At 38.8% G+C, this 13,691-nt stretch overlaps 1 protein-coding gene and 1 long non-coding RNA gene across 3 annotated transcripts in view; both read right to left on the reverse strand.

Annotated features, from left to right (window-relative positions):
- PTPN12 (protein tyrosine phosphatase non-receptor type 12) overlaps positions 1–13,691 on the reverse strand; it is an 83,359-nt gene that overhangs the window by 52,619 nt on the left and 17,049 nt on the right. The window lies entirely within an intron of this gene.
- On the reverse strand, positions 9,374–12,390 carry LOC121233317. 2 transcript variants are annotated; one of them, XR_005932427.1, is made up of 4 exons: positions 12,355–12,390; positions 11,296–11,331; positions 10,986–11,152; positions 9,374–10,593 (listed from the first exon to the last, which is right to left on the reverse strand). It is a non-coding gene; the product is annotated as an uncharacterized LOC121233317 (long non-coding RNA). The 2 variants fall into 2 exon arrangements; XR_005932426.1 differs by having other exon boundaries at positions 9,374–11,152.

Genomic DNA, 13,691 nt, shown 5'->3' on the forward strand with positions numbered 1-13,691 from the left:
ATGGGATATCACTGGTTACCTCCATTCCCCTGTTAAGTAGCACAAATAATGCAGAGTTTAATATAATTTCAGGTATCATACTTGCATTTAAGTCTCCCAACTATCTCTGTGGTTTATATTCATACAAATAAACACAGCATGAAAATGTAAAAAGACCTACATGCAAGATAACGTCCAAAGAGCCTAAGCTGACAATTAAAATTAGTTATGATACTAATACTTAGTACATACATATGAAACTGAAGATAAAACTAATTTTTGAGAGTATCCCTCTCACCACTTTGCCTTAGGAGTATTCGAAAAATACACTTGTGACGTGTCAATCTTTCCCCAGTTATTCCTGTCAGCTTTCAAACAACAATTATTTTTAAGAATTCCTAGCCCTCAAGATGGAAGGAAAAAGCCTTCCCAAACACTAGCCAAGCATAAATAATGAAAGGAGAATGATCTGGTTCTGTAAAAGAAAAGCTCAACATTCAGAAGCTCAACCATATCTCAACATTCGCAGATGGCTTTGGCTGCAAGGAACAGGCTAGCCGTCTGGATTTAACCTATTTCAAGCCCTGAAAGGAGATTGCAAGCTGAATTGATAAAATTGATAGATACAAGAAGTTTTCACTACCTTAGCATTCTCTTCTACCGAGACCTACTAACTCTCAAGCTCTAGGTGCTCCAAGGGAACCTCTGCTGAAGTGATTAATAGACCAGCCTGATAACTACAGTCCCTTGGGAGCTCCGTCTTCTGCGTTTCATAGCAGGACAATGACAGGTCTAAAAACCCCACTGTGTTCAAGGAGGCTTGTGTGAACCACATAAAAGAAAAATCCCTCCAGAATTACCCAGGAAACTGAGAACAGCATCATGTCAGTACTAGATGGTATGGTCTATTCTATAACATCTTAACTCCGTTTGGTATTTTCTCAGGGAAGAGGGGAACTCATGCTGTGGCATTAATTGGAGATTCATATCCAATAAAGAAGCATCAGTCAATGAAGACAATGCTGGTAGATCCTCATGCAGTGAAGGCCAAATGACAGTACTGAAAGGAGCCAGTTAAGGAGTACATCCTACTTTCTTCAGTATCACATTAAAACTGGGAACAGGTAAAAAAAAAAAAAAAAAAAAAAAGACAGCATGCTCTCAAGAATTAGGTACTGCCAGAGTTAAGACCAATGTTTTCCATCTTTCCAAACCTGTGTATTCCCTAACAAAAATGTTAGAACCAGGCATGTCTCCCACACTGCTAATAACTAAAGATAACTTTACAGACATATTATCAAAATATGGGCTGATTGCTTCAAAAGTCTCCTTTTCTCTCCCTCATTTCTGAAACTATTTTTATACTATTTGCATGTTAATCCCAGCCTAAATTAGCAGTGTTATCAATTACATTTGCAGTTAATTTATGTTCAGAGTAATAGTTAAGCAACATACATACTGCCAGTAATGAGCTAGTTTTACAAGGATGGAGGACTAAAGAGATCTGTGGTTTGTTGATGAGCAAGTACATAAGCAGACAAAGCAAAACATTAAATTACTAAAGCATATTCAAGTTTTAGTTAATAAGTTACTAATGTATGTGCTAAGATATTCTAGAAAGCTCTGCAGCATACTCATTACACATGCAAGAATTGGGTTTGCAACTTTCTATCTCTGACCATACTGTTTCCTTAGCACACTCAATTTATTGCAGAGACTATTATGAACACATTACATCAAGTGAAAATGTGCAGACAACACAGCAGTGACAGTTACAGGCTATGAGTGAAGAACACAAAAATTTCTATTAGTCTGAAAGAATGTGATTAGAAAATTGACTGCTTTGGGTTGAAAGCTAGGAAGCATGTCTTGATGCAGAAACAGAAAAGGCATTTAAAATTATCACTCACTACAAATAATAGGCTTCTTAACAGTGTTAAAGCAATTCAGGAACAATTCTTGATAATCTAAACCAGAAATAAGCCTCAGATTTTTTGCAACAAGATGATTTTCAGACCCAACAATATAAACACAAACAGTATAAGGAAGCAAAGCAGTTAAAGAAACAAAGGAGGAAACAAAACTCATAACCATGGAGCCCCCCTGCTTTTATTAAAAGCATGATTTCCAAGTTACTGGATTCAGTATTTTCTTCTTATTCCTTCAGTCCTAGGTTTTGGTGGTTCTGTGCATGCTGACAGCACCAGTATATTAAAAAACATCGCATTTAATCTTGATTTTTCCCTTTAAATCTTTCTTTGAACATATACAGCTCTTACTCATCTCACCTTGCTATGTGATTAAAAGGGAAGATGCTCCTAAAAATTATTTGCCATAGATTTCTTTAAGAGAATGTTTTTACAACATTCTAGTTGATGAAATGTTTCAATGGATTCAATCAACATATCTGCAAAAAATCCAGCAGCTTGTTACTGAAGAAAACAGCTACTAAATACAGTAAAAAAAAAAAACCTCAGTTAACTGTAGCATATAAAATATGCCATCTTCCTATTTAAGCCTTCTATACCAGTCTCCTCACTGATTCATTTTTCACAAGTAGTTGAACTTTCAAGTCAAGATGGTAGCTAAAGGCTTGAGTTGTCCTTCATACAATTTTCTGCAATTTTTTAAGACAAGTAACACCATTCATTTTGGGGGGAAATGAATTATGATTGTTTCTTATGTGAAAAAGAATTACTAATATCTATAAATGTTTAAAGTCTTAAAACTTGCAGAATAACTATGCATACCAATCTACTGAATACAAAACATCTTGAAATAAGGAAGCAAAAGACAGTTTTCCCCACCTCCAGACCTTTTTGTCACAACACTGTAGATATCAACCGTATTAGTAGTTCTTGTACAATTTTACTGCCAGCATTTTATCAGTTTTGCTGATTTGTTCAAGAAACTGAGGGATGCATATTTATGCCTCATTTAGGTTGAATCTACATTCAGGTTTGAGTCAGAAATTTAAAGTCTTATCATATAAGAGCTATAAATAACTTGCAAAAAGAATTGTCTAACTCAGTCCAGTTTTCATTACATGCGTATTTCCTTTGTAGCAGGAAACTACTGTACCATCACATAACAAGGGTACATAACAGCTTCCTACAAAACAGGGTTTAGGCACACGTAGGGGACAACAGGAAAGGTTATGCATTGTAGCTGTTCTCCGAGATGTCATCTATACATGCAATCAGTGCAGGCATTTACAGTGTAAGCAAAACAAAACTGACTACCTCACCCTAGACTATGGTAGCCCTCAGAATCTCTGGGGGAATTCAGCAACACAACAATAACAGGTCAGTTGGGAGTGTGCACAAACATCTTGAATCCAGAGCATCTGGCTATAAGGCATCCAAAACCAAAAGGAAGATTGCTCAATCTTGTTACAGTCCCAAAGATTTGAGCTGCTCAGTAAGACAGTAACCGGAAGTAGAATCACTGATATTAAGCAGAGATTTAGCCTTAAATGAAAAGATGTAGAGAACAGTTTAAGTGGCCACCTCATCTCTCATCTTGCAAAAGCAAGCAGAAGTAAACCTGCAACACCAACACTGCCATAGCAGAGCCCTGCTGAAAAGTCTTGCCAGGAGCAAGTCTCAGAGCAAGTATGAGACGGGTGGGATGAACTTGCCACTCTGATGCTGGAAGTGGGGTTTGTTTGTTTGTTTTAAAAGCAAAAACTGGTATAGGTCTAGGTAAACCTTCTCTCAAGAGCCATCCTTTGACCATCCAGGAGAAGCGCACACTACCATCCACTCTATCTAGACAGACTAGCTCTGAAATAAAATTTTGACATCCTGGATGCGACATTGACACTGTCAGTGCAACATCTGAACTAAGTGAAGGCTTTTACAGAGTGTGCCCTTCTCCTGAAATAAAGATACTTGTCCTACTTCCCTTACACCAGATTTAAAGTTTCTCAGGGAAGTCAAAGCCCAACAGCTATGACCTAATAAGAATAGATATCAAAGTAATAGCATCCCCAGGACCAGCCCATGGAAGCACAGAAGAAATTATCTAAAGGCAAGTTGAGACTTCTTCCACAAAAAACACCCAAAAGGCAAGAGGTTTTATTCCAGCTTAATCAGGTAGCTAAAAGGAATGTAACCTATGCTTTTTTCAGGGCTACATGAGAGGGGCTGGCCCAGTCACTGTCAGTTATGACTCTACAACTCTTCGGTTTCAGTGCTCATGCCTTAACAGACATAACATCCTTAAACAGTCAAAAGCACCTTGTGACAAGCATTCAAAGGAAGAGCTGTATAGCCAATACAGATCAGGTACATTTCATATAAATAAGCAATACAAGGATCTAAATAGGTATCAGCTAAGCCTCTGTCTTTGAAGAATGTTTAGTTTGTTTAACCACATCAATTCTCCCTGAGAAATTTCACAATCTATTACCATCAAAACTTTCTTCTCCCCACAGTCTTTACCATTTTCTTGCTTGTGACTTCATAGTAACTTCATAGTATGTGGAATGAGGCATTAAATTCCATGGAGAATATATATATTTTGCTTTTGTGTCTGCTCAGCACTAAAAAAGGAAAAACAAACAAACAAAAAAATCCTCCACCAAACCAACCCCAAAGTTCTTCTCCCTCTTCCTTCACAAGATGCAAAACTCCTCCTTTTTTCCCACGCCTTGGAACACACTTCCTTGAGCTCAGTGTTTGTTTTTGGCCCAATTATACTAGGTGGAAAAAAAAGCACCACAATCGAAATAGGAAACCCTGAGCTTTCAGTCCAATAGAAGTAAACTAGAATTTCCTACGTGCTGGTCCCCCATTACCAAAGCTGCCAGAAATAAAGGCACAGGAGAATAGTCTTAAGGCATTTTAATAACACCCCCCCCCCCCCAAAAAAAAAAAGGGTCTGCTATAGTTGTTATGTCCTGCCTTACAGAAAGGCATCAAGGCTTTTTAACAGCTATGTCTTGCCAATTTATCGGAAACAGAGATCCTGCCCTGTAAGACTTTCACTAGGAATGACTTTAAGCTGAAAAGCTGGAGCCTAACAAATGTTCTGCGTAAAAAGCATAGCTGTTTGTGCAGTTAAGAAACATTGCAACTGGGATCTGGTTTGGGATCCAAATTACCTTACTGAAACATCTCTAGAACTCAAAGGTGCTGCTCCTTTCAGCTATATGACATCCTCTAGCATACAGTTGAATCACTATGTGACAACATAAGTCCAGTGTTAAATACGCTGATGTCAGACACGCAAGCAATTCCAAAAAAATACGCCAATTTTATCTTTCCCCAGAAGTCTGACTTTTTTTCAGAAGCAGGCTTGAACCTTGTATAGAAATACAGTATCTGTGGAGACATTCAGTAGTTTAGAACCCCCAGTATTCACCAGGCGAGATTAAGATACTGCTAATATAGTTATGTTAGTTCATAATTGGCAAGTAGAACACCCACAAGGTTTTAACGACTATTCCCCCTTCAAAAAGCCACAGCCTAAAACCTTTCCAGACATAAATACAAAAAAGAAAACTTCTGACAAGCACTGAATCAGTACTTCCATGCAGTAACATTTACACAGGGAATATATAAGGCAATGTAAAGGGAAAGAGAAGGTATCAAATAGAAAATACATTTCTACTAACTGGAGAAAACATGCTTACAACTATTTTCACCCCTTCTTTAAGGCTGTGTCTGGAAGCCAAGGAATGTGCTAGTTATAAAGAGGCCATTTATGACAGAGTTCAATAGCATTTTAAGAGCCAGAAAGAAGTAGCCTCATTAAAGACACAAACTTGTACTAAGATTTCAACTGTAATAACCCTAGCTAATAACCAGCACAATATTTATGGATAGGCAAAGGAATTTTGTGTCATAATTGTTTATATTTGTAATTTTTGCCTAACAAATGTGTCCCCGTCAGTTCAAAAGCACACACCTTCCAACCAGAATATGCCGATTCTGGTTTCAAAAGAGATAGAACAGGGAATACAATGGCCAACAAAATTTTCCTAATTCCAGCAGAAAGAGCTATAAAGCAACTACTCAAACAAAACCAAAGCAGCAATGGCTAGTACAGAAACAACAAATCTAGACAGTGTTATTCACAAGCATGATTTTAGATTATTTCTCTTCATTAATTTTTTTGATTTAATTACTGAATTAAACTGAACATTCAAGTCTTGGCAGTAATACTGCTAAATGCCTGAACAATATAAACTCTACCATTTAGTTTGTTTCTGCTGAATTTAAAAAAAGCCCTTAAATCTTCTGCACACATACTGTGTCGTATGCAGTTCCCTTCTACAAAAGTAACATAGGCAAATATGCAGCATTTTCTACGACCTTATAATACTACCACTCATACAGAAAATGTTTCTTAATTTCCTCATATTTTGTTCAACAAAGTGCTTCAAAAAAGTAAAGGCTGTGATTTTTCTTGAATATAACCATTTCAAATATATTGTTTGACATACCATTAACATAAAGTTCCATGGCAACCTTAATCACAGGTATTTTCAAGGCCATGCAAATCCAAAAGTGACTAGCAAAAGAAAAAGTTGCCTTTTCCGCAGTCATATATCATGATTTCATTAGAACACCCAAAGACAAGAATACTACAGTGAAGTTACTAAAAAGTAAATTAAAATACTGTTTTAATCAAACAGTTTGAAGTTTAACCTTTTTAAATCACGAAAAATTTAGAGGAAATTTTTAATTCTGAAGACTTGTAAAAGCTCACATCAAACTAAAGGGTCAAGTAACAGACATTGTATACGCTGTCTTTTAAAACCAGCATTGAGAACCTAAATTCTTGATACTTCTAAAATAAAGCCTTTATAGACATTTTATTGCCTTTTGTACACCAAAGCTGCAAGTCAAACTTTAAATTAGTTTCCAATTTGTAGGATACCTTTATTACATATATAATGTAATTAGTTCTGAAATTCTTCTATTTTGGGGAGCAGAGAAACGTTTACTTCATATGAAGTATACACTCAATCACATAAAGGTTTCTAAAATAGCCTCTCACTGATGTTTGTACCCTGCAGGCTATGTTTGTTACGCAGCTAATTTGCGAAATGCAGTCCTCCTACTGTGCCAAATTTCAACAAATACAAAGGTACTAAAGTCTGGTAAACTGGTAAAATGTAGCTAGTTCAGGCAAGTGCCTTGTCAATCAAGCTGCTGATAAATTTAAAATAACCCTCAACTGTCATCATTTGAAAAAGCTGAGTATTTACAATCCAGAATGTAGAAGTCAATAGTTTGTTTAGTAAGCAATAGTGAACCCTCATTAAGTTTTTTCTATCTGAAATACAAACAACTTTATTCAACACCCCTGGGGTTCTGGATGATAGATTTACTTCCAGGTATTACAGAAACGCACGGGAATACCTTCAGATCCAGCCTCAAGATTCTTATCTATAATTCTCATCTATGTGCAATAAGTGACAAAGTAATAAGACTCCACTTCCTTTCTTGGGAAAGGAAGCTCTTCTAACCTGAGCTTCAGATAAGTATTTGATATGGTGCCAATTCAAAAGAATAGTATGTGAATTTTTACAAGAATTCAGGTGAGCCAAGAGTCTCTTTAGTCTTTTTACAAGGAAAAATATTGGAAAAAAATATCTGACTGAAGGCATTTCACAAGCAGAGTTTCTCAAACAACTTCCCAGGCCAAATGTGGCATTTGCCTTCATGAGTTCTCATGAAAAGCAGAGCACACTAACAGACATTTGATGACAAAGCTAGAAAACAATCAACAAGAGGGGAAGATGGGAATATAACAAAGTAAGCAGACAGACTTTCAGGGTAAAAGAAATAAGACTAAACTTAAAAAATGCCAAATAAAGTTGTATACTAGAAGCTGACATTGAAGGAAACACACGCATATTATCATAAATTAACTAAGTGGCAACACATGAGTGTTTATAGTAGTCACCAAGGAAATAAAGACACAGGATATTTGCTGATAGACAATCTGTATTCAGTAGCAAGTCCAGCATGCTGGGAAATTTGTAGAGATGAGACAATATAAATTCTCAATAGGCAACTGGAGATAAAAGTTATTTTTCTTCTTAATTTAAATAAGAGATTTAAATCACAGTTGAGACTGTGATTTTTCTTTTTTGATGGATTGTATGTTCTTATTTTTCTTTGTAGTCTGATATTAAAAAAAACTGATTCAACTTGAAATTACTGAAATTTTCCTCCTAGGACAGAAACATTCATATTCTACTTTATCTATTGCTTGCATTGCGTAAGTGCCCTTTAGCACAGAAAAAGTGTTATAGTCTTTACTTTTTATTTTCAGGTATTTCATATAAAACATGAATTCATTTTTATGGTAATGGTTTTGCTTGTGATAGTCTATTTTTACTTGAGAATACTTTTGCTGTAACCAAAGAATGCCAGCAAACAGTAAAATAACCTTAGCATCTTTCAGTGAAAAATTCAATGTTTTCTCTGGACAAGGAAGCAGTATTTTCCTTTTTAAAGACTGTCACCAAACATTTAAGTCTAACACCCTCATTCTAAGCACTGTTGGTCCACACATTCTCTGACTCTTCCACTGTTAAATGGGGCCCAAAAGGCTTCTTTTGATTTTAAGCCATAGCTTAAGTCACTTGAAACTGTCTCTTGTTTTAAGCTCATTTAGAAATTTACTAGATGGTCAAAAAAACCAAAACCACTACATTACTGTTTAACAAACACTAGTGCAGAATGACTTAAACCCTCAGATCAAACAATAATCTGCAGCAATGGTGTTAACTGCTCACAGGCACAATGATTTACTCAGTTCACATCAACTGTCTCTGACAGCACAAGATGCCGTGCTTAACCATTAAACTATCAAGCTTTATGCAGCGTTTATTTTCTTTGATAAAGAAATCTGGATTTTATTACTTCAACTGAAATGTTAGTATTTCTTTAAAGACAAACCCAGACATTTTGATGAACATTTTCACAAAGTTTGATTTCTAGGCACTGTTCTCTGCTTAGGAATATTCCTGGAAAAACTGTGGTTTTGTTAAAACTTTTCCTGCTACTCGATTCCCAGTTAAACTAACAGATGTCTGAGATGAGCTGCAAAGCAACACTACCACACATTATTATGCTTCAAGTTTCACTGAAAGGATAGGCCCAGAACTGAAGGCAACTTAGAGGCACCATCTTAGAGTTAAGAAGATGGAACATCTGCCTCTTCTTGCTGTGCTACACAGGTAACTTATCTTCTTCACAGGCTGGGAGGACAACTAGGGAATGCAGTATCTTAAATAATTTTATTACAAACATCTGAGGCTCACATGCAGGTGACTTGACTGAGGAAAAAAAAAAAACCCACCCCATCACCAACAAAAATCAACTAGTTTGACTGCACAAACTTTACTCCTTAAACCCTAGAAGAAGTTACACAAAACTGGCTAGGCTTTGCTTCCCCCCCCCCCTTTTTTTTCTTCCAAGCAACCCTGAGGATCTAAACGAAAGCAAAATTTAGGTAAAATCCAGAAGAAAGACAGCCTTAAAGCAGCAGTTTGCTTGCCCTGTGTCTGTGGAACCCATCCACTAGATGTCAGTGTCCCCTTGGGCAGATGAAAACTTTGCATCCCAACGAAAAGAGGGCAGCTGATAGTCCTTAGTTATCATGTCAACTGTAAACGAGGAAATTCTTATAAAGCATCCCTGGGCATCACCTGGGCCACAACAGAAGCAGTCAGCAACAGCAACATTTGTGGATACCAGACACAGAACATAAATATAGTCCTAGACACAAAGTTTAGCCAGTAAGGTAAGAGGCTAAAGAGCAAAAGCTGTTTCATGCAACATTACTGATTAAAAGTACAGCACGTTGGTCAATAGATATTAAGGCATGCTGAAAATGGGTGATAAAAAGGCTGCAAGATAAAGGTATTTCTGCTTCCTATTTCCTAAAATACCCCAAAACACAAAACAATGCTTTTTGACAAAAAAAAAAATATACTAGACACAAGAATGGGCTCTACTTCAACCAAAATTCGAATCAGGCCTGAAGAGGCTTAGACTCAGAAGCAACAGAGTAAGTTATTATAGCACAGCGTAAAATCCCCTGTGATAGGCATGAAAACACCACACCCTAAATAAAGGACAGAGAAGAAGTCAAAGTTCAGGCATATTAAGTGCCTGTTGCAGGAAGAAATGGGTAGGTGTTTCTGTTCACCTCCATGAAATCTAGGTATTAAGATAAACTATAAATTTATAACGGTATATTTCAGTTGGAAGGGACCTACAACGATCATCTAGTCGAACTGCGTGACCACTTCAAGGGCATCTAAATTTCAGTTGAAAAGGAGAATACTGATATAAAAGGAATCTTACGCTTGATGGCAGGACCACTTACTCAGAAACTAATGCCACCCCTACAAATTATGGAGTGCTGACAGGCAAGGGCATGCCAGAGGGGAAGCAGCATCATGCATTACAAAAGCAGAGACACAAACAAAAGGAAGGTGAGAAAAATCAAGCTGAATTTCTATAATATATTTTAATCCACCCACGATTGTATAAAATCTATACTATCAAGGAAGCAATTACAGTAGTGGTAGCATCCACAAGAAACCTGGTGGTTCTTGTCAAGGAGATTGGGAAGGCTACGAAGCTGAAAAATAAGAAATTAAGAATTTCAGAGGAGTACAACGTACAGATTTCTTTCTTTTCAAAGATATCAGATCCATTTTCCAGAGAATCTCACTCAATCCCCCAGCAAGAAAAACACCTTGAAGCAGATTTGAGCAAGCACAGGACCTGGCTAAAGACACAGCTTCAGAAGAACAACTTACAATTACTACATACTTATAACTGGTATCTTTGCCAGACAGGAAAAGGCTAAAAAAAAAATATTCACCACAACTTTTTCCTTTAGAAATAGGAACTTTAAAAAAAAAAAGAAAGAAAATGAGGAAGTTGAATGAAAGGAAATTATAGAGAGCTAAAAAAGTAGAACAATTGCAAGCAGCACAGGGCCTGTTTAAACATGCTAGGTAGCAGTACCTGTCACTATCCTGACTGTCAATACAGCAGTAATGGGTCCTGGTGTCCTGTGATCATCAACCTGGTGCTGCTGTGTACACAGTTTGGGAGCTTCTACTCAGAATCTGCCACGGAGAGAAACTGGGAGGATGGCTCCGTTTCATGTCTTACATTCTTTCTCTCAGTATCTACCAGTCAAAATAAAGTATTAGACTAGGTACACATTTGATTTGACTCATTACAGCATTTTTTTATATTCTGAAGAAACCATAAAGTATCATATGATCCTAAAATCTTATCTACTTATCTTCCTCCCCAGTTAAGAACATACCTATTGAACGATGTAGAGCAGATTGTATCGTGCTGCCTGGAAAGCATAAAAAAATAATCTCATTCCTGTTATTGCTTTGTCCCAAACACAACTGTAGTTATGATCATTTTAACTGTTCATTGTTTTATAACCAAGTTATTTTCTTCTACCCAGCTCCTATTTGCCTGAGCAAGTCTCAAGACAGTTTTACCCCTTTGATCTTATGCTGCAAAACCAAAGAAATGTCAGGAAAACTGCCATCAATATGGCAATAATCATAGAATCATAGAATGGTTTGAGTTGGAAGGGACCTTAAAGATCATCTAGTTCCAATCCCCCTGCCATGGGCGGGGACACCTTCCACTAGACCAGGTTGCTCAAAGCCCCATCCAACCTGGCCTTGAACACTTCCAAGGATGGGGCATCCACAACCTCTCTGGGCAACCTGTGCCAGTGTCTCACCACCCTCACAGTGAAGAGCTTTTTCCTTACATCTAACCTAAATCTACCCTCTTTCAGTTTAAAGCCATTAACCCTTGTCCTATCGCTACAGGCCCTTGTAAAAAGTCCCTCTGCAGTTTTCTTGTAGGCCCCCTTTAGGTACTGGAAGGCTGCTATAAGGTCTCCCAGGTGCCTTCTCTTCTCCAGGCTGAACAACCCCAACTCTCTCAGCCTGTCTTCACAGGAGAGGTGCTCCAGCCCTCTGATCATCTTTGTGGTCCTCCTCTGGACCTGCTCCAGCAGATCTATGTCTTTCTTATGTTGGGGTCCCCAGAGCTGAACACAGTACTCCAGGTGGGGTCTCACAAGAGTGGAGTAGAGGGAGAGAATCACCTCCCTTGACCTGCTGGCCACGCTTCTTTTGATGCAGCCCAGAATGTGACTGGCTTTCTGGACTGCAAGCACACGTTGCTGGCTCATATTCAGTTTTTCATCCACCAGTACCCCTAAGTCCTTCTCCGCAGGGCTGCTCTCAATCTACTCACCACCCAGCCTGTATTTGTGCTTGGGATTGGCCTGACCCATGTGCAGGACCTTACACTTGGCCTTGTTGAACTTCACGAGTTTGCACAGACTCACCTCTTAAGCTTGTCCAGTTCCCTCTGGATGGCATCCCTTCCCTCCAACGTGTCTACCACACCACACAGCTTGGTGTCATTGGCAAACTTGCTGAGCGTGCACTCAATCCCACTGTCCACGTCACCGACAAAGATGTAAAACAGCACCAGTCCCAACACCGACCCCTGAAGAACACCACTCATCACTGGTCTCCACTTGGACACGGAGCCGTTGACTACAACTCTTTGAGTGCGACCATCTGGCCAATTCCTTATCCACCAAGTGGTCCATCCGTCAAGTGCACGTCTCTCCAATTTAGACACAAGGATGTCATGCAGAACAGTGTCAAACACTTTGCACAAGTCCAGCTAGATGACGTCCATTGCTATTCCCTTATCCACCAATGCTGTAACCCCATCGTAGAAGGCCACAAATTTGTCAGGCACAATTTGCCCTTAGTGAAGCCATGTTGGCTGTCACCAGTCACCTCCTTATTTTCCATGTGCCTTAGCGTAGTTTCCAGGAGGATCCGCTCCATGATCTTGCCAGGCACAGAGGTGAGACTGACTGGCCTGTAGTTCCCCAGGTCTTCCTTTTTTCCCCTTTTTAAAAATGGGGGTTATGTTTCCTCTCTTCCAGTCAGTGGGAACTTCCCCGGACTGCCACACCTTCTCAAATATGATGGATAATGGCTTAGCCATTTCATCTGCAAGTTCCCTCAGGACCTGTGGATGCATCTCATCAGGTTGCATGGACTTGTGCACCTTCAGGTTCCTTAGATGGTCTTGAACATAATCTTCTCCTACAGTGGGCAGTTCTTCACTCTCCCAGTCCCTGACCTTGCCTTGTGCGACTTGGGCAGTGTGGCTAGAGCGCTTGCTGGTGAAGACTGAGGCAAAAAAGTCATTGAGTACCTCAGCCTTCTCCATGTCCCGGGTAACCAGGTCTCCCATTTCCTTCTGGAGAGGTCCCACATTTTCCCTAGTCTTCCTTTTATCATTGATGTACCTATAGAAGCTTTTCTTGTTTCCCTTGACATCCTTGGCCAGATTTAATTTTATCAGGGCTTTGGCTTTCCTAACCTGATCCCTGGCTGCTTGGACAATTTCTTTGTATTCCTCCCAGACTACCTGTCTTTGCTTCCACCTTCTGTAAGCTTCCTTTTTGTGTTGGAGTTTGTCCAGGAGCTCCTTGTTCATCCATGCAGGCCTCCTGGTGTTTTTGCCTGACTTCCTCTTCGTTGGGATGCATTGCTCCTGAGCTTGGAGGATGTGATCCTTGAATATTAACCATCTTGCTTGGGCCCTTCTCCCCTCCAGGGCTGTATCCCATGGTACTCTACCAAGCAGATCCCTGCA

This window comes from Aquila chrysaetos, chromosome 5 (genome assembly GCF_900496995.4).
Source record: "Aquila chrysaetos chrysaetos chromosome 5, bAquChr1.4, whole genome shotgun sequence".
NCBI lineage: Eukaryota > Metazoa > Chordata > Aves > Accipitriformes > Accipitridae > Aquila > Aquila chrysaetos.